Source organism: Marmota flaviventris, chromosome 9 (assembly GCF_047511675.1).
Source record: "Marmota flaviventris isolate mMarFla1 chromosome 9, mMarFla1.hap1, whole genome shotgun sequence".
NCBI lineage: Eukaryota > Metazoa > Chordata > Mammalia > Rodentia > Sciuridae > Marmota > Marmota flaviventris.
The window spans coordinates 91,416,385-91,438,370 of NC_092506.1; the positions used below are offsets into that span (position 1 = coordinate 91,416,385).

General features: G+C 34.8%; 1 protein-coding gene and 1 non-coding gene across 4 annotated transcripts in view; both read left to right on the top strand.

Annotated features, from left to right (window-relative positions):
* Positions 1 to 21,986, top strand: part of Gria4 (glutamate ionotropic receptor AMPA type subunit 4) — a 354,313-nt gene that overhangs the window by 162,963 nt on the left and 169,364 nt on the right. The window lies entirely within an intron of this gene.
* Positions 19,892 to 19,993, top strand: LOC114089069 (small nucleolar RNA U13). The gene has a single exon (XR_003582124.1). It is a non-coding gene; the product is annotated as a small nucleolar RNA U13 (small nucleolar RNA).

Sequence of the window (21,986 nt, forward strand, 5' to 3'; positions counted from 1 at the left end):
TAAGCACTAAAAAATAACAAGATCATGGCATTTGCAGGGAAATGGATGGCATTAGAGCAGATTATGCTAAGTGAAGTTAGCCAATCCCTAAAAATCAAATGCCAAATGTCTTCTCTGATATAAGGAGGGTGACTCAAAATGGGGTTGGGAGGAAGAGCATGAGAAGAAGATTGGTAACTAGAAGAAGTGGTAACTAAATAGGGAAGAGAGGTGGGAGGGAAAGGAAGGGAGAAGGGGAATTGCATGGAAGATGGAAGGAGAACCTCATTGTTATACAGAATACATGTATGATGATGGGAGGGGGAAGAAAAAAAGAAGTGTGTCATATTAGATTGGGTAGAGAGAAGTGATGGGAGGGGAGGGGAGGGGAAGGGGGGAAAGGAAGGACAGCAGAATAAAATAGACATTAATAGTGCTGTATGTATATACGTGACTGCATGACCATTGTGATTTTGCAACCTGTACACTCAGAAAAATGAGAAATTATACCCCATCTGATTCAAATGTATGATATGTCAAGATCATTGAACTGTCGTGTGTAACTAATTAAAACAAATTAAAATTAAAATTTAAAAAAAAATTAAAAAATAAAATTCCATTTGCAACTGAAAAAAATTATTTGAGGCAATTGTTTCTCTAAAATGAAATTAAAATATTTACAATTGCCACAAACAGTTAAGGCTTTAAGTCCATTTTTTGTAATTATAACAGGCAAGTTTACTTAATAAAAATATGTAAACAAAAAATAATACAAATGCCAAAGTTGCAAAGAAAAAAATAAAAATAAAATAAAATAAGTCCTGCACCGCCTCCTCAAAAGTATTTGGTCTCAAATTGCATTTTACACAAACATACAATAAAATTTTCTACTACCACACACTTCAGAGGGTTCTCTTGGCTCTGCAGCTACATAGAACCCAGTTTCATCTATGCAGAGCACTGAGACCCCATCTTGGAGGTTTTAGTGACAAATAATACCTAGCTCATAATCTCTCTCTCTCTCTCTCTCTCTCTCTCTCTCTCTCTCTCTCTCTCTTTCTCTCTTTCTCTCTCTCTCCTCTTTCTATATCTCTCTCTCTTTCTCTCATGTACACACACAGAGAATGTTACAATGGAAATCCATGATCCAATCATTATTATGGTGCTGATTTCTAGAATTGAGATTATAGGTGACTTTAATATTTTCTTCATATTTATTGTACATTTTTTCCTCAGTGAACAGATATTACTTTTATTTTAAAAAAGTAATGTTTTAATAGGAAGCAATGGGATATGTAATACATTTAAGAAAATACTCCTTCAAAATATGCTTTTTTAATTTAGGTTTTTGCTTCAGTAAGCTAGAAAATTTTATTTAAATGGGATGATTTGTGAAATTACCCAATAATTACAATATTAGAAGATATCATTACCAGAAGAGGTCTGATATTCTGTTCAATATTCATGTGTCATGTCTTCCTTACATTGTCATAGTTTATTTAAATAAAAGCTTTAATCACCTGATTAAAATACATATTATATATGTTAATACATGACTATCCAGGAAAGTCTTTGAAATTGTTTTAATATGTCAAAAATAATAGATTTTTCAAAGAGTATACCTTTTTTCTTTAATTTTGTAGCATCAAATGCCATAAAAATGAAACCTGCATTCATAAAAACAGGACAGAGGGCCTGAGAAAGTTCAACATTGTAATTCCATCCATTCCCTAACAGAAGTGATGACCATGTGTCTTAATCATTTTAACTATAGAAATAATAAATATACAGTAATAATTTTTAAAATGCTACTTTTTTGAACTCTTCAGTTGAAAGCAACACAAACTGCCTGCAGTCCCTATGGAGTGTCTTACAGAGCTTAAGCTAAAGTTCAAGGACTTCCAAGAAGTCTCAGGAAGTGAAAGAGATCAAGAGCTGAAAGGACCATCAGGGCCAGGCAGCAGGATCCTCTTCTGCTTCATTTTTCTCTCCCCTGTATTTAAGCTGAAAGATAGACACTCTAAAAACATAATTTAAATGCTGCAATTAAACCAAACTGAACTAGATTAGGACCTTTTATTTTTTATCCTAAATTTCTAGAAAAGAGAATTCAATTGGCTTGGATTTGATAGGGAATTCCCCTTGCCCAAACAACTTGATACATAAATTATGCACATGTAATCTTCACCCACACTTTTAAAGTTCTCCTGGCCTATGTTATGCTGCATTTGTCATTATAAATTCAGGAATTCAGTTTTGTAAATGGGACATCACATCACGAAAGGGGACCATTGTATGCTATGCACAATCCATAAAGATATATTGGATAATTGCCTTTCCATTTTAATTAAATGAGTATAAATAAAACATGAACAACACAAAGTAAAATAGGAGCTATTTAACACCAATTAAACATAAGAAGTCACTATTTAAAATCCCATCCTAGCAGAGTATAGCTCTTAGCTCATGCTTCATTTATATGATCGTGGTAAACTAACCATAGAAGGGTGAAATGTTCACATTTATATGCATTATCCCTCCATTGTGGGTTAGGGAACATTAGTCATTACCATTCAGTAGTAGTTATCTGAAAGTTGTGGAATGGCTACTTTTAGTGGGGCGTATTATACTGGCTACAGGGATCACTTTAAAGAGTCAAAATATCAGGAGATATCGCCATTTTGATGATGTTAGTTCTGCCTATCCATGAACAGGGTATATTTTTCCATCTTCTAAGATCTTCTTCTATTTCTCTCTTTAGGGTTCTGTAGTTTTCATTGTATAAGTCTTTCACCACTTTTGTTAGGTTGATTCCCAAGTATTTTATTTTTTTTGAGGATATTGTGAATGGAGTGGTTGTCCTCATTTCCATTTCAGAGGATTTGTCGCTGATATACAGGAATGCCTTTGATTTACGCGTGTTGATTTTATAGCCTGCCACTTTGCTGAATTCATTTATTAGCTCTAATAGTTTCTTTGTAGACCCTTTTGGGTCTGCTAGGTATATAATCATGTCATCTGCAAATAGTGATAATTTAAGTTCTTCTTTTCCTATTTTTATGCCTTTAATTTCTTTCGTCTGTCTAATTGCTCTGGCCAGTGTTTCGAGAACTATGTTGAACAGAAGTAGTGAGAGAGGGCATCCCTGTCTTGTTCCAGATTCTAGAGGGAATGCCTTCAATTTTTCTCCATTCAGAATGATGCTAGCCTGAGGCTTAGCATAGATTGCTTTTACAATATTGAGGTATGTTCCTGTTATCCCTAGTTTCTCTAGAGTTTTGAACATAAAGGGATGCTGTACTTTGTCGAATGCTTTTTCCGCATCTATCGAGATGCCAATCAAAATCCCAATGGCATTTCTTGTAGAAATAGAGAAAGCAATCATGAAATTCATATGGAAAAATAAAAGACCCAGAATAGCAAAAACAATGCTAAGCAGGAAGTGTGAATCAGGCGGTATAGTGATACCAGACTTCAAACTATACTACAGAGCTATAGTAACAAAAACAGCATGGTACTGGTACCAAAACAGGCGGGTGGACCAATGGTACAGAATAGAGGACACAGAAACCAATCCACAAAACTACAACTATCTTATATTTGATAAAGGGGCTAAAAGCATGCAATGGAGGAAGGATAGCATCTTCAACAAATGGTGCTGGGAAAACTGGAAATCCATATGCAACAAAATGAAACTGAATCCCTTTCTCTCGCCATACACAAAAGTGAATTCAAAATGGATCAAGGAGCTTGATATCAAATCAGAGACACGCCGTCTGATAGAAGAAAAAGTTGGCTACGATCTACATACTGTGGGGTCGGGCTCCAAATTCCTCAATAGGACACCCATAGCACAAAAGTTAATAACTAGAATCAACAAATGGGACTTACTTAAACTAAAAAGTTTTTTCTCAGCAAAAGAAACAATAAGAGAGGTAAATAGGGAGCCTACACCCTGGGAACAAATCTTTACTCCTCACACTTCAGATAGAGCCCTAATATCCACAGTATACAAAGAACTCAAAAAATTAGACAATAAGATAACAAATAACCCAATCAACAAATGGGCCAAGGACCTGAACAGACACTTCTCAGAGGGGGACATACAATCAATCAACAAGTACATGAAAAAATGCTCACCATCTCTAGCAGTCAGAGAAATGCAAATCAAAACCACCCTAAGATACCATCTCACTCCAGTAAGATTGGCAGCCATTATGAAGTCAAACAGCAACAAGTGCTGGCGAGGATGTGGGGAAAAGGGTACACTTATACATTGCTGGTGGGACTGCAAATTGGTGCAGCCAATTTGGAAAGCAGTATGGAGATTTCTTGGAAAGCTGGGAATGGAACCACCATTTGACCCAGCTATTCCCCTTCTCGGTCTATTCCCTAAAGACCTAAAAAGAGCATGCTACAGGGACACTGCTACATCGATGTTCATAGCAGCACAATTCACAATAGCAAGACTGTGGAACAGACCTAGATGCCCTTCAATAGACGAATGGATAAAAAAAATGTGGCATTTATACACAATAGAGTATTACTCTGCATTAAAAAATGACAAAATCATAGAATTTGCAGGGAAATGGATGGCATTAGAGCAGATTATGCTAAGTGAAGCTAGCCAATCCCTAAAAAACAAATGCCAAATGTCTTCTTTGATATAAGGAGAGTAACTGGGAACAGAGTAGGGATGAAGAGCATGAGAAGAAGATTAACATTAAACAGGGATGAGAGGTGGGAGGGAAAGGGAGAGAGAAGGGAAATTGCATGGAAATGGAAGGAGACCCTCAGGGTTATACAAAATTACATACAAGAGGAAGTGAGGGGAAAGGGAAAAATAATACAAGGGGGAGAAATGAATGACAGTAGAGGGGGTAGAGAGAGAAGAGGGGAGGGGAGGGGAGGGGAGGGGGGATAGTAGAGGATAGGAAAGGCAGCAGAATACAACAGACACTAGTATGGCAACATGTAAATCAATGGATGTGTAACTGATATGATTCTGCAATCTGTATATGGGGTAAAAATGGGAGTTCATAACCCACTTGAATCAAAGTGTGAAATATGATATGTCAAGAACTATGTAATGTTTTGAACAACCAACAATAAAAAATTAAATTAAAGAAAGAAATTAAAAATGATCAAGTGGTTTAAGAAATAAATTTGAAACAAATAAAAAAAATATCAGGAGAGTGGAATTACAAAGGTTTGACCATTCTTAGGAAGATAAGTTGCAATACACTGAGTCAAAGATACACCCACTGGTCTCCTTATAATTAGTCTTCGCCCATAACTATTAAGAATTCATACTTTACCACTTACCAAGAAAAGGGGCAAAAAAAAGCCAAGTTACAGACCATTGGAAAAACTGATGCATGACTTAGGCACTGGTGTCAGCAAAAGACATAAAAGTAGCAGATGTGAACAACAAGCATGAATTTTTCCAGGGACCAAATGTATCTCTGATAAATTAGTTAAGAATCTCTGTTTTATGAAATGGAAATATTATTCAACATTCCAACTATAGAATACCTATCGTCAATGAATAAGATCTGTGCTCATACAGATATATTCCATGATTCTCTACTACTGCAAGAGAAATTTAGCTCACACTTCAAATTGAGCTTTAAATATTGCTCATAAATATGTTTAAAGTTTATTTCAATTTTAGGGATTGTGTAAAAAGAAAAGTAAGAGGTTTCAAGGTTAAGATTTTTTAATTTGTGGATATAAACTAGAGTGAAAATATTGCTACTGTTGAAAGTCAAAGCCTTGCTAGAAGTAATGGTTCTTCTCCTTTCTTATTGCTTCCATACTGATGTGTGGGTGTGTATTACAAGGCTTAGAAGATAAAATGAAAGAAGAGTAAGCATAAGCATAAATCAACAATGAAAATTTATGCATGTTAGTTTTTAGGAGCTTGGCACACTCAAAATACTACCATTTTTTTTTTTTTTTTTGCTTGTCTTCCAAAATAACCGTCTTATTTTACAGATATGAACAGTTTAAAGTGACAAAACAAAAATAGCAGGAAATTACTTTGTCAAACCTTTGTTTTATATACACTTACATATCACAATTGAAGGTATTCAATCTCTTAATTCACGTCAACATTGTCTAATTCATCTCTTTAGTTGCCATTAATATTTGACTCATGTTTGAGCAGTGGAAGAAAAAGGTCATGATTTGATTTGTTATTATTTTATTAGTGTATCTTTATATATAATATTGGGGTTCATTTAGACATAATCATACATGCATGCAATATAGTTTGCTCCACTTCAGTCCCCAGTGTTTCCTTTCCTTCCCCTCCTAATCCCTGGCTCCCCTTCCTCTCTGCTACTGGACTTCCTTCTATTTATTCATCATAGGACTTTCTTCTTTTGATTAGTGATTTTTAGATATACACAAAGGTGAAATTCACTATGGTATATTTATTTATGTACATAGCGTAATTTGATCAATTTCACTCCACCAAAAGGGAGAAATGATTTGATTTTTAAGTCAATTTCAAGATTGATCCCTATACATTCAAATTGCTAACAACTGCTGAACTTTATTTGTACTGATTTAATTATAGGAACTTGAAGAATTGTGTTTGTCTCTCCCCATTTAACATTTACCTCAACCCATCTGGAAACATCTGCATTAGTCAAACATGAAGCACGTGTTCCCCTGGGATCCCCTTTTGCCACTTTTTCATTTGCCTGGAGTTTCCATGGGACCTTGCCACAACCTGAAATTGCCTCCCAGGACCCCCTCAACCCCACCACCTCCATTCTTGTGTATGGGGACTCCAACAGAGATATTGTCTCTGAATCTCCTGGTTATTCCACTGCCTTTATCATAGCAGGCTCCTCTGGTTGTCTTCCTGTGGTTTGGAACCTAAATTTCATTTTTATCACAGATGAAGTTTCTAGATAAATAAATTGCTTACCTATTTCCTTTTCCTGATTCACTCTTTCCAGGGTACATTTCATTTTGTAATGTTAATAATTTTGCTTCGGTGGAAAGCCAAAGTTACTATTTTCATGTAGAATTAATTTTAGTTCCTAGAGGGGGGAAAAATGTTATCTCATTGATATTCTTCTAATTTATAGGTAGGTAGGATTTTGAGTCATCCTTCTTTTAAAAATCACTTCTAAACTCACAGGAATTAGAAAGGCTAGAATATGCACTGTAATTTGTACTTACTTTTCAAGTCCTAGTGAACTCAAGAGTAAATCATACCCAGCTGGCCTAGAAAGAGCAGTTAAAATAAGAACACTCGCCCACTCAAAAAAAAAAAAAAAAAAAGGAGGCATTTATTTCTTCACTGCAGATTTGTTTATTTTACAAATTAACAAAAGTTAATTGAGGAACTTTTGCTTAAGGATTCAGAGGAGACAGAACCCCTTTGTTAAGTATGAAATAAACAAATCTGAAACAGAAAATGATGCCCAGAAAAATTCATCTTTTCCAAAGCATGGATGAAAGCTCACAACCTGTTTCCCTAGCTGAATCTGAGACCTGTATGGTCAGTTCAAGGGTGATAAAGGTGTCCTGGGTTTGAGTTTTCTGATCTATTTCCTTATCAAGATCCATTGCGATACAGAGATTTCACTCATTTCTGTCCTCTGTCTCATTGTTTCAGGATTGTGCTAGACATTTACTAAGTAATCTCACAAATTAATCAGTGTCAAATAGATGATTCTGAATAAATGTACTACCTGCCATGGTAACTGTTTGATGTTTACAGTTTCTTAGAAACAAAATTACATATCCCAAAGTTTTCATATCAGAAATTATAAACTTCTTCGAGACTTTTAAAATGGGTGTTTTCATTCCAATCAAACAACAGAAAATTAGTAAAGGCTTATTATGGATCCCTTTGTAAACAAGTAGTGTATAGTTTCAGTGTTTCTGTCACTTTATAGATTTTTATTCTCCGTTACACTGCCTTAAAACAGAAAGTAAAGTTAAAACATTCAGCTTTTCAAGATGATGTTTCTGAACATTAGTATCCATGGACTCCTGGAAGTCTAAAGATCTTCTTTGGGTCTGTGATTTCTCAAGTTTTAGGAAGCACTACCTTAACTTGGCAACTTAACTAAGCAGGAGTGGGTAGGGATTTGATCACTTATAGGTAGATCTTGGAAACTCCCCACTTCTCCTCCTCTGCTTAAGCCCAGCATGATTGTTTGTGAACAGGATGGGCAATTGTAGTGTGTTATTGGAAGGTCAAGGGCTTTGGGTTTGAACAGACATGGCTCAGGTTTGGGTTCTGACTTCAGCACTTTGTAGATGTTTACTCAACTTCCTAAATATCAGGAGGAGCTGAGGATTAAGTTAAAAAAAAGAAAATGTACACTTTTATCAACATGCAATCGACTGTCTGACTCCCAAGAGCTGTTTAATAAGGGTTATGCCCACTTTACTAAAAGAGTAATATAAAATTGAGATCTTCCAACACCAAATTTTATGCTTATACGTATATTAATAATTCTATGCTGCCCTAGAATATAATCAAGAGTAAAATAATCCAGGGAGAAAAATCTTGTACTATGTTTTTTTGTCCCCACATATATAACTGTCAATGAAGAAAAGAAAATTTACATATTAGCTTTACCACTGAAGTGAACTAAAAGGTATTCTGAACTCAACTTGTAGGAACAATTTAATGTATGCAATTCCCAAACACTTAGGAAAGTTGAAATGCAAAATGAAGGGAACACAAAGTCACATAATCTCATTTCCAGAGTCACTTTCAGTCTTAGCCCCACACAGCTGTTACACTGGGAATTATCCAATTACACACAGATAGATCTCTTTCCATTCATTCAGATAATTCTGAATTCCTTTCAGAGCAGCATAATGCCAGTGCAGAAGTATAAAGACTCAATAACGGTCATCCTAAGGAAGGATGCAACCAACCAGAACAGCTGCTCATCAGAAACGCTGCAAAGTTCCTCTTTATTATCCATATGTTTCTTCCTGACATAGTTGAAATTTCAAATTATATTAGAAATTTTTTACACACAGTATTAAAACATTTTATGAATTGTGCTATTCAAAAAAATTACAGCTTGAAATAATAAAAAATAAAACAGCTTCTAGTTATATATGTGGGTGTACACATGTGTGAAGGTGTATGTACAAATCTTACCAGTCTATTTCATGACTGAAACTCTCAGATCACCAGAAAGAATTAATGTGAGAAAACACACAAGCATATACTTGCACATTATTTGACTATGTAAAGATGCATTGGAACAGATTAATCTCTTAAGTGTGCATTTAAATGTAACAGGATTGTTGGAGAGTAGGGGCTTGGGTCCACGCCTGCCTGCATTTTCCTCCTGACTTTGTCTTTTATACCTGTGCAGCTTTGGATTCCTTCATCTCTTGGTCCCTCAGCTTCACAGGTCAAATACAGACAAGAATACTCCCTTCTTCACATGGTTATTTTGGAAGATTGAGTACATCTGTGAAAAAAAAAAAAAGTGCTTAGAATAGTACTTGGGTCATTATAAGCACTGTGAAAGTTATGGTAGTTGGTATTAGTCTTATTAACTTTCCCATAAATGCATTCATATAATGTTTAAGAAAATTAACTACAATGTAAGCTGCTGATCTTATAATCAGAATTAAAGACTTTTAAAAGCATTTCCTGTAGACACCTCAATATTTCTATAATTTATATATGTCTACAATCTATAGCTTTGATCAATAGCTATTCAAAATACATATTTGTTAAAATATTCAAAGCAATATATGCTTTCAAATCTGAGCATTAAACTGTTAAAATGTTGTGAGTGCAGGAGTCTTCTTTGTCACTCTGGTGATTAGCACAGTGCTAGGCCTTAGAAGCTAGGTGGTTAGCATGTGTTGAATGGATAAGAGCTATTTAATGATTAGTGAATATTTAGTAAATGGTGGATTGGCTTGGGCTTCTTGAAATTTCATATGTTTTTTGTACAAATCACCTATTCTCCTGTTCCTCAGCATAGTTTATATTTAAAATTTTAAGCATACTATGCTTCTTATTAAATATTTGCTAGCATAAATAAGACCTGTGTCATAGGGAAAAAAATTGTTAAATGGAACCTATCATCTTTTGCAAAGAAAAATGATTTTTTTAAAAGATCAATATCAGTTACTAGGAAGAATACAGTCATGATTCTTAAATTAGAGATTCTGATTCAGTGACTCTGAGGAATCCCCAGTCTTGGGCATTTGGGTTGATTCTGGATACTGGATTTGAAAAACGTGAAGTAATAATAATAAAATCAACATGTATTAAACCCAATTAATATTATATCTACTGTTTAAAGTTTCTATATAAATTAACTAATTCATCCCCCAACTCATCCTGTACCAAAATTCAAACGCAGGAATCCTGCTTCCAAGCCCAGGTTTTTGCTGGTGCATACTATAGATATGGGGATTCAGATATCAGAGAAAGCAAGTAATCTTCATAAACTTCAGTTTTCTTATTTGAAAATTCAAAACTTATTCATTTGAAGTGAGAAATAAATGAGGTGAAATTCACCAATACATACTGAAAGTATTTTGAATCTGGAAATAAATATGCATAAACTGGTTTTTGCTATTAGGTTGATTGATTATATCAGTTTGAAAGGCAATACAGTTTATTTTATCCATTATTAAATGAAGAATAAGCAAGACATTATAAAAAGGTGGAGTGAAAAATGATAAATAATAGGACACAATTTAGGATCGATTTCAATGATTGCTATAAAATGTCAGAAGGACCCAAAGTGTTTCTTTGGGAGTCATGACTAATCATCACCATCACACATTCCTAACACATGAATTAGACATGTTTTGATGTATCTTGAACTTCTAATATTTTTTAAATCATAGTCTCTCCCATAGGAAATGTACATATGGATCAAGGCATCTCATATCTTCAGGGTTATATGATAGCATAATGTTATTTGTATCATATTTTATAACCCCTCTTAATTGCTATTATCCATATTTTATGATGGTACTAAAATAAAATAATTAAAACAAAGGAAAATGGAACACTCCTGCTTTAATCTTTATAAATTGTAATGTATTGACTAGTATAAGAGTATCCATGCCTAGAAGGAAATATTTGCTATTGACCAGCAATTTATGACAATGTTGTATAAAATATCTAAGCTCCATTATGATTCTCAAGAATATATTATTAAGTTGAATTCTTTATTACAGAGAATTTTCTCAAGTCATAATGGAGTTGAGGCAGTAAGTTGTTTCTTCTTAGGTTCATTCATTATAGCAAATTTCCAAACTGAATCTACTGAGAAATATAGATTTTTATGTCTCAATATATCATTAATTTGTGAAACATTTAGCTTTATTATTCATAGTTTCCCTTGTGTAATTTTTAAGATAAAAGTAATAAATCAACTGGGTATAGTGGCATATGCCCGTAATCTCAGTGGCTCAGGAGGCTGAGGCAAGAGGATCACAAGTTCAAAACCAGCCTCAGAAACTTAATGAGTCCCAAAGCAACTTAGCAAGACCCTGTTTCAAAACAAAATAAATTTTAAAAGGCTGGGGATGTTTCTCAATGGTTAAGTGCCTCTGGGTTCAAACCCCAGTATCAAATATATATATTAAATTGAATTCAAGACTGAAAAATCAATCATTCCTTCATTTAACCGAAAAAAAATAGTTGTATAAGGGTTCTGTACTATGTGTGTACTAGATTCTGGAGGTTGAAAGACAAATACAATAAAATATATACTCTATTCTTTCTCTTCTGATTTAGTACAGAGAGGGGAATATTTTCCCCCAGGCAAAGTATTCTATTAAAATGGGATTTGGGGGTTTTGTTTTGGTTTAGTTTGGTTTGGTTTTGGTTTTTGTAGGTAAGCTTAAAAGTAATGTTGCCCTTACTCTGCAGGGAAAGCCATGTTAGGATTTTTAATCTACAAAACAGCGGTTTTAATTGAACCACTCTAGCTATTCCACTGTGAATTAGACTGCAAACATGCTGTTATGGCTCATCTTGGGCTTTCAGAAAAGAGAAATGGCCTTCCACAGCAAAGAGAGAAATCTCCTTCAGCACAAACAAATGGCCCTCAAACCAGCACGCACACCAGGAGGACAGGGCATTGCTCTCCCTCTTCGGGACAGAGCTGAAAGCACCCTCTTCCTTCACTCACCTTTCAGGCTTCACAGTGCTGGTCATTCTGTCTTTCTGCTGAAAAGATTAGACAGACTCCACCTAACAGGGTAGAGCAAGACATAGACTTTTATTTAAGTTTCAGATATTTATTAATTAGTATAAGAAACTCCAACAAATCAGTATAATTTCCTTTTAAAGGAGAAATATTCCTGAGTTAGTGAAAAAAAGTGTGAAAGGCTTCTGGGAGGCTTTCATTCTATGCAGTCTTACAGGAAACATTTCATTTAGAAGTCTTACCCTGCCTTTTTTCAGTTTGCTATAATCCACACTGACCAAGTATTGATCACCGGGACCCAGTTTGTTCCAGGAATCTGGGTGATTCTTTCTGTCTGAGCTGATATCTGGGTTGAAGGATGCCAACACCACATGCAGCACCACTTCAGCGCCTCACACTGGATCAATGCTTCTTGGCCTCATTGGGGACTTGGTGACGCATGTGTGTGGCAGAGGACTCTGGTCTGAAAATAAAACAAAACTGCCAGGCTGGGGACTAAGTAGTCTCTGTAAACTGAAGGTAGTTAATTAAACACTGATCTCAGATTGGCTCCAGAACTGTTCACCATCTATTTTGCTGGAGGTCTAAAGGCATTTGACTCTATGATAAATTCACACTCAGAGTCAATAATAACTTACTATGTGAATTTTTATAATGCAAATTTGTATAGACTCAGTAAATGAGAAATGGTGATTATTTTTCCCCAATCAATTAAAATTTTATAAAGCTGCATTGTTTGGGTAGAGCTACCATAGACTCTCTGAAACATACAGAAAACATCAGATATTGTCCCTGTAGTCAGAAAGTTTAGAGAAGTCTAAGACAAGGGGAGCTTTCTATAAACAGCACAAAAGAGTCTGTATGTGGTGAAAAAGAGTTCTATGTAATAGATCTGTGCTGCAAGTTCAGAAACAAGAGAACTGAAGGCCAGCAGCATCATTTCAGATTATTGATACATACAAAAAAAATGTTGCTTGGATATTTTTGTTTCCTCAATAAAAAAAGATGGATTTGACAGTGTCCTCAGCTTTGGGTAGTTGGTTGGTTGGTTTCAGTATTCATTTTATTAATATTAGCACTAAAATTAAGTCTTCATGATAATATGCTCCTATTTGATGAACAGCTATGGATTGACTATCCATTACAAGCAAGCATTCCCCCTCACAGTAAAGAAAGGAAGGCATGGAATTAGCCCAGGCTTCATTCATAAACTAAAACCAAATAGAACTGTTGACAATAAGATAATGTTCAGCATAATGTTCAGTTGAATAGCCACATCCCCATTAAATTCATTTTTTTGTAACATGCTATATACAAAATGGCTTTCATGTGCTTTAATCCAATCCCAAAAAATGTAACCCAACCTAAAAAAAAAAAAATGTACCTGATGGTTCTAAACTTAAGACATTCATTAGATGAAAAAAAAAAAAAAAAAAAACACAAACTGGTAGTGAAATAAGGAAAAATCTTTGAGTGTTGATAAAATATATGCATATGAAATCTAGACAGTGACATGAAGATCACATTAAGTGAATTGAATAGTTAATGGTAGAATTCTCCAGACAACGAGAATTAGGATTTAGGACTAAAATGTCTATAACCAAAAGTGGAAGTTAGATATTTGGTGACACACAGTTATATGAAACTATCTAATGAATCTCACCCTCATTCTGAAGATAAAATGTAACTAAAGAGTAAATATTTTAAAAACTCAGATTCTAAACTTTGTTGCTTTACAGGTAGAACTGATAATGACTAAAAGACATAAAAGGTATGAAAAACAAACTAAGAAGTAAATTCCTTGATATGATGTGGAATTGCAACTATAGAGGCCCTGAAAAATAGACTCTTCCGGTGGTTTCAAGGTTTGCGTTAGATCTTAGACTGCTGAGGAAGCTTTCCATGACTTGGGTTCCCATTTCTTTTTACCTTTTCTGAATTCATCTAGGACATGAAAAAACTAATACGAATCTAACACTTATGTCCGCCAACCAAAATGCATATTTAAACAGATGTTCAAAGTGTTCAGAGGCAGGCTGTGGGTCCTCTTGCTTCTGCTTTGTTCTTTCAACATAATCTGCTTTCTCTGTGTTGGATCCAAGAGGCCATTAATGAACTTTCCCTCTGACCAAGAGCAGTTCTACCTCTTTAGACATCAGGTTTTTTTGTTTTTTTTTTTTTTCAGCTGGAAATTAGAGCCTTATTTCTGTTGACATTACTTAAAAGAAAAACACAAAAGATAATATCCTGACCTGTTGAAGCTAAATTTAAGCTTACATAAGCAGATTCTCTAAATGAATGTCTTTAATTTCATTGTTGCTCAGGGTGACTTTACTGATCAAAAGAAGCAGCACAAAAAAATTGCTAAGTGAAGTCATTGTGGTATTCTTAACAGTTCTAAATGTCAATTTGAAGAATAGGCCGCTTCTTCTGAAGCACTCCTATTTAAAACAGAGTGGACAGCAACATTGATGGATGATCAAGGCAGTCTGAGTCACACAAGGGGACTTTATGCCTCTGCAAGTGAGGAGACAAATGCAGAATTTTTTTCTATCATTCTCACACAGCTATGAAATGCCTTTAGCTATTCCAAATGCAAAACTGCCTACCAAAATCAGAGAGAAGATAATTCATTCTTTCCTTCCACCTGCATTGGTAAGAACCACAAGCAGGGTGGGAACTTCTCCAGATTTCTTTATTTTGTTCCCCTTTTTGCATCAGTTTACTATACAAACTGTTTTCTCTAGCTAACCTATCAGAAAGACATCTGTTACCTTTACAGAAGCCAACGCACATTGGTGTATGTCATGCTTCAGTTATTCAGTGCCAACACTGTGAAACAAATCTGTTTATCAAGCTTTGTCTGAAAGTCTCTTTTGCTCTGTCAATCACTAAGGAGAGATACATGTGTTGCCCAATCCTGAACTTCAGACCCCAGTAGCAAGTGATCTATGAGCTTAGTTATTTTCTCCCAGGCTACTCACATGACATGCTACCTCTATAGCTCACTTTCCAGTTTTGAAACTACCCTGTCAAGCACAATGCATTAATAACAAAACATGAAGCATCCCTAATATAACCCTGTGCCCTTGTGCACCATTCTTCCATTACTTTCCACCTTTCTGTCTCAAGACAGAAAACTAAAAGGATAAGATACAATGCTATAAATAGAAAAATATGGCAGTTCATGGAGGCATTATACAGGTATGCAAGATGTAGGAGAATTATCATGTAACTATTGACACTTTAAATTTTATGCTTTGGTGTACCAAAAAAAAAAAAGTTTTTTTTGAGATCTGAAGATGATGATGAGAAGAGCAAAGTTTTGGACAAGCAAGTTTAAATAACAGATCATTGCATGAGGAACCATATATACCTCCATTTACATTTTCTCTGGCTTGATCATTTGTTTACTTTTCTGCCCTGAAGAACCTTGGCTGTCCATTGCAAAACCCTCTTCATATTGGCAGCATTCCACTCTATTTATCATCATATAGAGTCTGTGTCAGCAGATCCAGTGGCCGCTCTGAGTGTTGCCCTCCCACTGGGTGGATGATGAGCTCAACTGATCCATCCCTGAAAGTGCTGAGGGAGCTTCTAGCCCAGATGGCCTTCTTGCTGATCATGTCTGAGGATTGTTTTATTTTGTTTTTCTTTCCCCTAAGCTGGCTCATTTAATGTAGGAGATATCAGAAGCTGTTTGGTCAGAGCTTAAAATAGCAAAAAAAAAAAAAAAAAAAAGATTTATGAATTATAGTGCAGCTTAAAAAGATTCAAAGATAATCACCAAAGTTAAGTTATTTCCTCAGTGATAAAGAGAAGTAATTTTGATATGTGTTTGAATATCTATCACTATTAACAGGTTCAAATGCAGTCTGCTTTGTGCATTGTTCTCAAAAATCAATGATTTTGAATTTAATATATACTTTGCTGCATATTTCAGTGTGTCCTCATGTAGAGGACATGGACATTATTTCAAATATAATTTTAAAGGTTAAAATATCTAGACATATGCATGTGAGTCTTCCATATTCATTGTAGAGAAGACTACCTCCATTTCACTCCTGAATTCTCCTTGATTGTTTCTCTTTACCAATTACTGAATATGCCCCAAAGGGCCAAGATTTCGTCACATTTAGTCTTATTAACTACTTGGAGCATATAACTGCACAAAAAAATGTGTTCAGCACAATATTAATCATTCAGTGGCCCTTTCAACTATCCAAATGGAATGACCTGGCTCAGTTCACAGAAGATTCTGTCATCATAGACAATACTGGAAGATGATACATCCAGTGTCCAAAGACATCATAATAGTATGAATTTTGCTGTCAGTTAAATATTCATTTGAATTTAATATTAGAAACTTAATGGCAAAGTGATTTGCATTTGGGTAATGTCATCAGTTCTAAAACTTAATAATTAAGTATTTATCCCAGAATGACCAATAGGAGCTAGAGAGAGCTGGAGAGATTCTGAGGGTACATAAGACGTGACAGGAGTTCAGACAGAACTGATTTAATGTTGGCTGAAATGAAAATATAAACAGTAACATCACTTTCCCTTAGGTAACAGAACACTTTTTAAATATTACTTATAAATTTTGCATGTTAAAAACATTTGGAAAACATTTCATGAATGTGAAAGAGTGCAATTATACTTGGATATTCTCATGTGAAAAGCAGAAATAAACTAATTCTGAACTGCATACGACTATTAAGTTTGTAGGATAGAAGTCAACCCCAGGCTGTAGAGTATGACAAAGTAGACATAAAGTGCAACAAGAAATAAACCAACATCAAGAGCTAAGACTTAAATTATCTAGGAAATATTTTAAGTATGCTCAAATATAAAAAGTAATTTGCAAGAGGTGTGGCTTTAGTCAGATATGCAATTTATTTTGCATAAATTTATGCAAGAAAGTTCCTGGGAGAGAATAAGTTTTAGACATTAAAAGTGGTAACAAAATCTTCCCACCTTACAATTACAATTTGGGGGTGTGTATGTCATAAAAAGCATCATTCCTTCTAGAAAGTTCTTGTCAAGAGTAAATTAGATCCTTTTCATATGGAAAGTGCTTAATCATAACCCTAATACATGTTCAATCTCCCCAACAATTTTTGCATGCATTATCTCTACATTGGAGATGTGAGTTTTTCAAATTAGTAACATATATTTATAAAATATCTGAAAATATTTTCTTATTTCTTCCATAATTATCAATAAAAGGAAAGGCACTTAGTCACTATACATAACCATTATTCTTGCATCTACTGGCTTAATTTTAAATTTTAACTGAGATTTTTAGCTAAAGTGTTCAGATCAATAAATGTCATTTAATGAGTTTAGACCTGCTCTTCAACTGGTTTATAGTCTAAATCAGGAGATGGACACTAAATTGATATTTAATACTAAATCTGGGCCTTTGTCTGGTCTATAAAAGTTTGCCAACCAGATTTGTTCAACATACAGATACGTTGTTTATTAGCCCTCTTGTTGACTCAGAAACTGAATTATTGAAACTTAAAGCAATACATGTAAAGTCGTATCATAGTCTCAAAGTTTCCTTTATTCTCATATTTAGGAAAAGCACACATTCTTACCAGAAAAACAGATTCTTCTGCTAGCAAGCTAATAAATTTCATGATCCTATTAAATACACCTTGGTTCTGTGGAGGAGACATTTATAGAGAACCACCTTGTGCCAGGTACTATACTGTTTCCCAGGGATGGTAAGAGTACTGGGCAACCACTCCTTGGAGTCCTGGATCAGACAAAGCACTGTAAATGGTCTGTCTCCTACTCTATCAAAGAGACAGTCCCATAGAATCCCACATCAGGATTTCAAAATGTACACATTTTGTCAATTTTAAAAGATTTTGAGATCTTTAAATGCAGGACTCTTCTACCCCTCTGAAAATGGACTTTTAAACCTTTCTTAATAAAGCAAGAAAGGATGTTCTCAAATTAGGAAGCCTCCTGTGAAATTGTTCTCCCCGTAAAATTTTGGTTGCAGTTTTTCAGAGGGTGGAGCAATAGCTCTGCTTTGTCAAGGGCCTTGTAGCTTTAGCAGACACAGGATCATGGAGTCGGGGGGAAGCAAAATGGGGACACGAATACATAAGCAGTTAATTTCACTCCTGTCTGTAAAGTGTTCCAAAATAGACATTTGGCCAGGCGCGGTGGCACACTGCTTGGGAGGCTGAGACAGGAAGATTGCGAGTTCAAAGCCAACCTCAGCAACGGGGAGGCACTAAGCAACTCAATGAGACCATGTCTCTAAATAAAAAAAACTACAAAATAGGACTGGGGATGTGGCTCAGTAGTCGAGTGTCCCTGACATTTGATCAACCTGCTGTTTGAAAACCAGAAAAGGATACTAATCAGAATGGTGAAGATGTATGGAAAGAATCGAAAGAACTCTCCCCAGAGTAAGTGATATGTGAAGCTAGAAAAGGTAGAAGGTAACCAGAGCAGTAGGCACTTAAAATAGGGAGAATCATGTGAATCAGGGAACAGAGATGTAGGACTTAAACTCTTTATGTCCAGGATCCCTAAATGTAGCCAACAGTTATGACAGTGTGCATTTTTTTAAAATGCTCTGTTAGTCAATTAATTCAGAAATTCTGTAGTTGATTAAAAACTATTACAGTATGTATTTATAGGCACTTACTAATCTTAGAAGAGAAGCACTCAAGTTCATAAACAGTATGGGTGTCTTTGACATGCTAAGGAAAACTTTTCTTTCCCATGAGAATCAAAGCCCCATGATATGGGGTTTTGCCCTATGCATAGCTCTACCTCCAGCATCTAGAATAGAAGCTGATGCAGGTGTTTGTTTACTATGGCTATTTAGTAACAAATAGGGATTCAAAGATAAACAAGACAGATCTGGTACCTGTCCTTGTAGTGTAAATGTTCTAGTACCAGGGTTTTAACCTAAAATAAGTGAGCGGAGTTGTAACTCATATAGGAAAAATAATTACCTTTTAATTACATCTTTTATCTTTCTTAACATGTAATTAGAATTTAGTATTAATTTCAATTGTGAATATAGGTCACAAACCACAGAAATTTTAGCAGTACCTGTAACTTCATCAAACATTAAAAAAATATCATAGATAATTTCGTGTGTCATTGTAGGGTTGCTCATATCTAAAAATACCATTTTGCTCATGTTGATTTTTAAGTTTCTTGTTTATTGATATGCCGTTAGATTTTATTATTTAATGCATGAATAAAAAGCAAATAGCTTGTGATATCATAAATTTAGTTTTTGATACTTTGAATTACTTTTTTTGTAATCCTATGAAATTCATCTTATGCACTTAAAAGCATTGTTCTAAATAAGGGAACTAAAGACCTCATCTGAATGCTAAATAGGCTAAATAGGTCTGTGATACCAGAAATTATTAAGAACTGCAGGCTAGGGAGAGAAAAGAAATTAATTAAACCAGTGATTATTATTTAATGTATGATGTGATGAATGCATGATAGGGGAAAAATACTTATTTACCTTAGGTGCAGGTATGTGTGACCTGGTAAATTGGGATGGTCTTATAAAGACTTCCAGAGAAGTTATGCTATGGCTCCCCTTGAAAATCAGTAGGAAGGCATCACACATTCGAGGAACTAAAGGAAGTGTGTTAGGAAAGGAACTAGAATGTGAAGTTGTGAGTGGGTAGACAGATGCTTGGCGGCAAGAGATGAAGCTGAAAAGATCACATTAGATCCTTCGGTTCATGAGCGTGATGATTGGGTGTTCATGCTCTAGTGTGAGATGTGCCTCCCTCTAAACCTTGTTATGACATCGGCACATTACCCATGTGACATGAACTTTGAGGATCCTATGACTCTTATGGCTCAAGTGGTAGCGCGCTCGCCTGGCATGCACGGGGTGCTGGGTTCGATCCTCAGCACCACATAGAATGAAATAAAGATGTTGTGTCCGCCGAAAACTGAAAAGTAAAAAAAAAAAAAAAAGAAGAAGAAGAAAAAAAGATCACATTAGAACAAGTAAGGTAAGCCTCAAAAGATTTTGCACTTTATTCTAAGGATTATGAGAAGTTCCTGGTGCATTTTTAAAAACAAAGTAAAAAAAAAAATCACTTTGAAAAGAATTCACTTTGAGGAGAGGTAAGCATTAAGCCAGGAGAAATATGGTTGCATTAATTCAAGAAGATTGTGTGAAACCTGCATTGTCTTCAGAAAAATATGGAAATAAAGAAAATGGACATGATTCTAGAACATATTATGCAATTATACTCAACTTTATTATTACTACCGTTGTTATTAATATTTATTATAATTAACCAATAAACTTTATAGCTGTTGCTTAATAATACAGACCATTTAAGTAACTGGGTGGCTTAAGTAATTGAAGTTCAGTGAGGAAATAAGTAGGAGTTTCAGCAAATGACAAGTGGCATTTTAACTGACAGGCCATGCAGGAAGACCTGCCAGCCACATGCTGCCTGTAGTGATGTCCATTTCCTAACATTATCCTAAGCCTTCAAGAACCTGCATCATTTTGCATGAAATTTTTTATTATCTGCTTCTATTTCAATTTTATCATCAGCCAAATCCTCTTTTGTCCATACATCCTCCTCCCCAGGATGCAACTCAATAGTTTCATTCATTTTATCCAACTTATCCATTATCCTACAATCAAATGCAGAATTTTTGGAAAGATTGCTTTATTTTTTCCTAACATATATGTATTTATTTTGATGTTTTCAATTGATCGCATCTTAAATCTTTTTTCTCTTTCCAGACCCATTGAAACATGAAAAACTATGACATTTATTGTATATATTGGCAGTAATGCATGAGACTTGGAAATCATGTGAGCTGGCCTCTTGAAACACTTAGCTTTTGTTGTAAATAGTCTTATGTATATCGATATTAATTTTAGTCACATTTCCAGAATTCAATAAGCATGGTATCAGTACTGCTGTTACTTTCCCCTTGAATGTGATATGACTGCCGTCAGTGTTCTGTCCCTCCGTTATTCTTTGAGACCAAAGAAAAGACAAGTCAATAGTAGGTGGTTATGAACACATGGGAAACTAAGCAAATAACATTAAGAAATAAAAGTTCTTTTTAGTATATAGTAAAGTAACATCTTCTGTAAGTAAGTGAGCATCCATTTTCTTCAAATGTTTTTGATATGATTTCGACTTAACTTTCAGATTAATACTCCCATAGCTACTGATAATTTTGTCTTAGAAAGAACCCAAAGAAGTTTTTATCATCGCCCTTTTTTTACAATGAAGTTTTCATCTTATCTTGATAAAAAGAAGAAGCCTGAAATAAATCCAAGAGATGATACAAAAGGCACTCTATTAGAAGCACTAACACATAAGAAATGCCAAAGAAGTTGTGTCTAGATAAGGAACAATGCACAAATCAAGCCTACTAACAATATAAAGTTATAGCCTAAAGGTCCAATTAGTGATGCACTTCTTTTAAAAAAGAATCATGGTATATGTATAACTTTTAAAAAAATCTTTGTCATCTGCACCTAAGATAGAGCATTAATATCCAGGATATACAAAGAACTCAAAAAACTTAATAACAAAAAAAAACAAATAACCCAATCAATAAATGAGCAAAGGAACTGGGGGACATGTACTTCTTAAAAGAAGAAATACGAATGGTCAAAAATATATTAAAAAGTTCACATCTTTAGCAATTAGACAAATGCAAATTAAAACTACACCAAGATTTTATATTACTCCAATCAGAATAGCAATTATCAAGAATACAAGTAACAATAAATGTTGGAAAGGATGTGGGGAAAAGGTACACTCCCACATTGTTTGT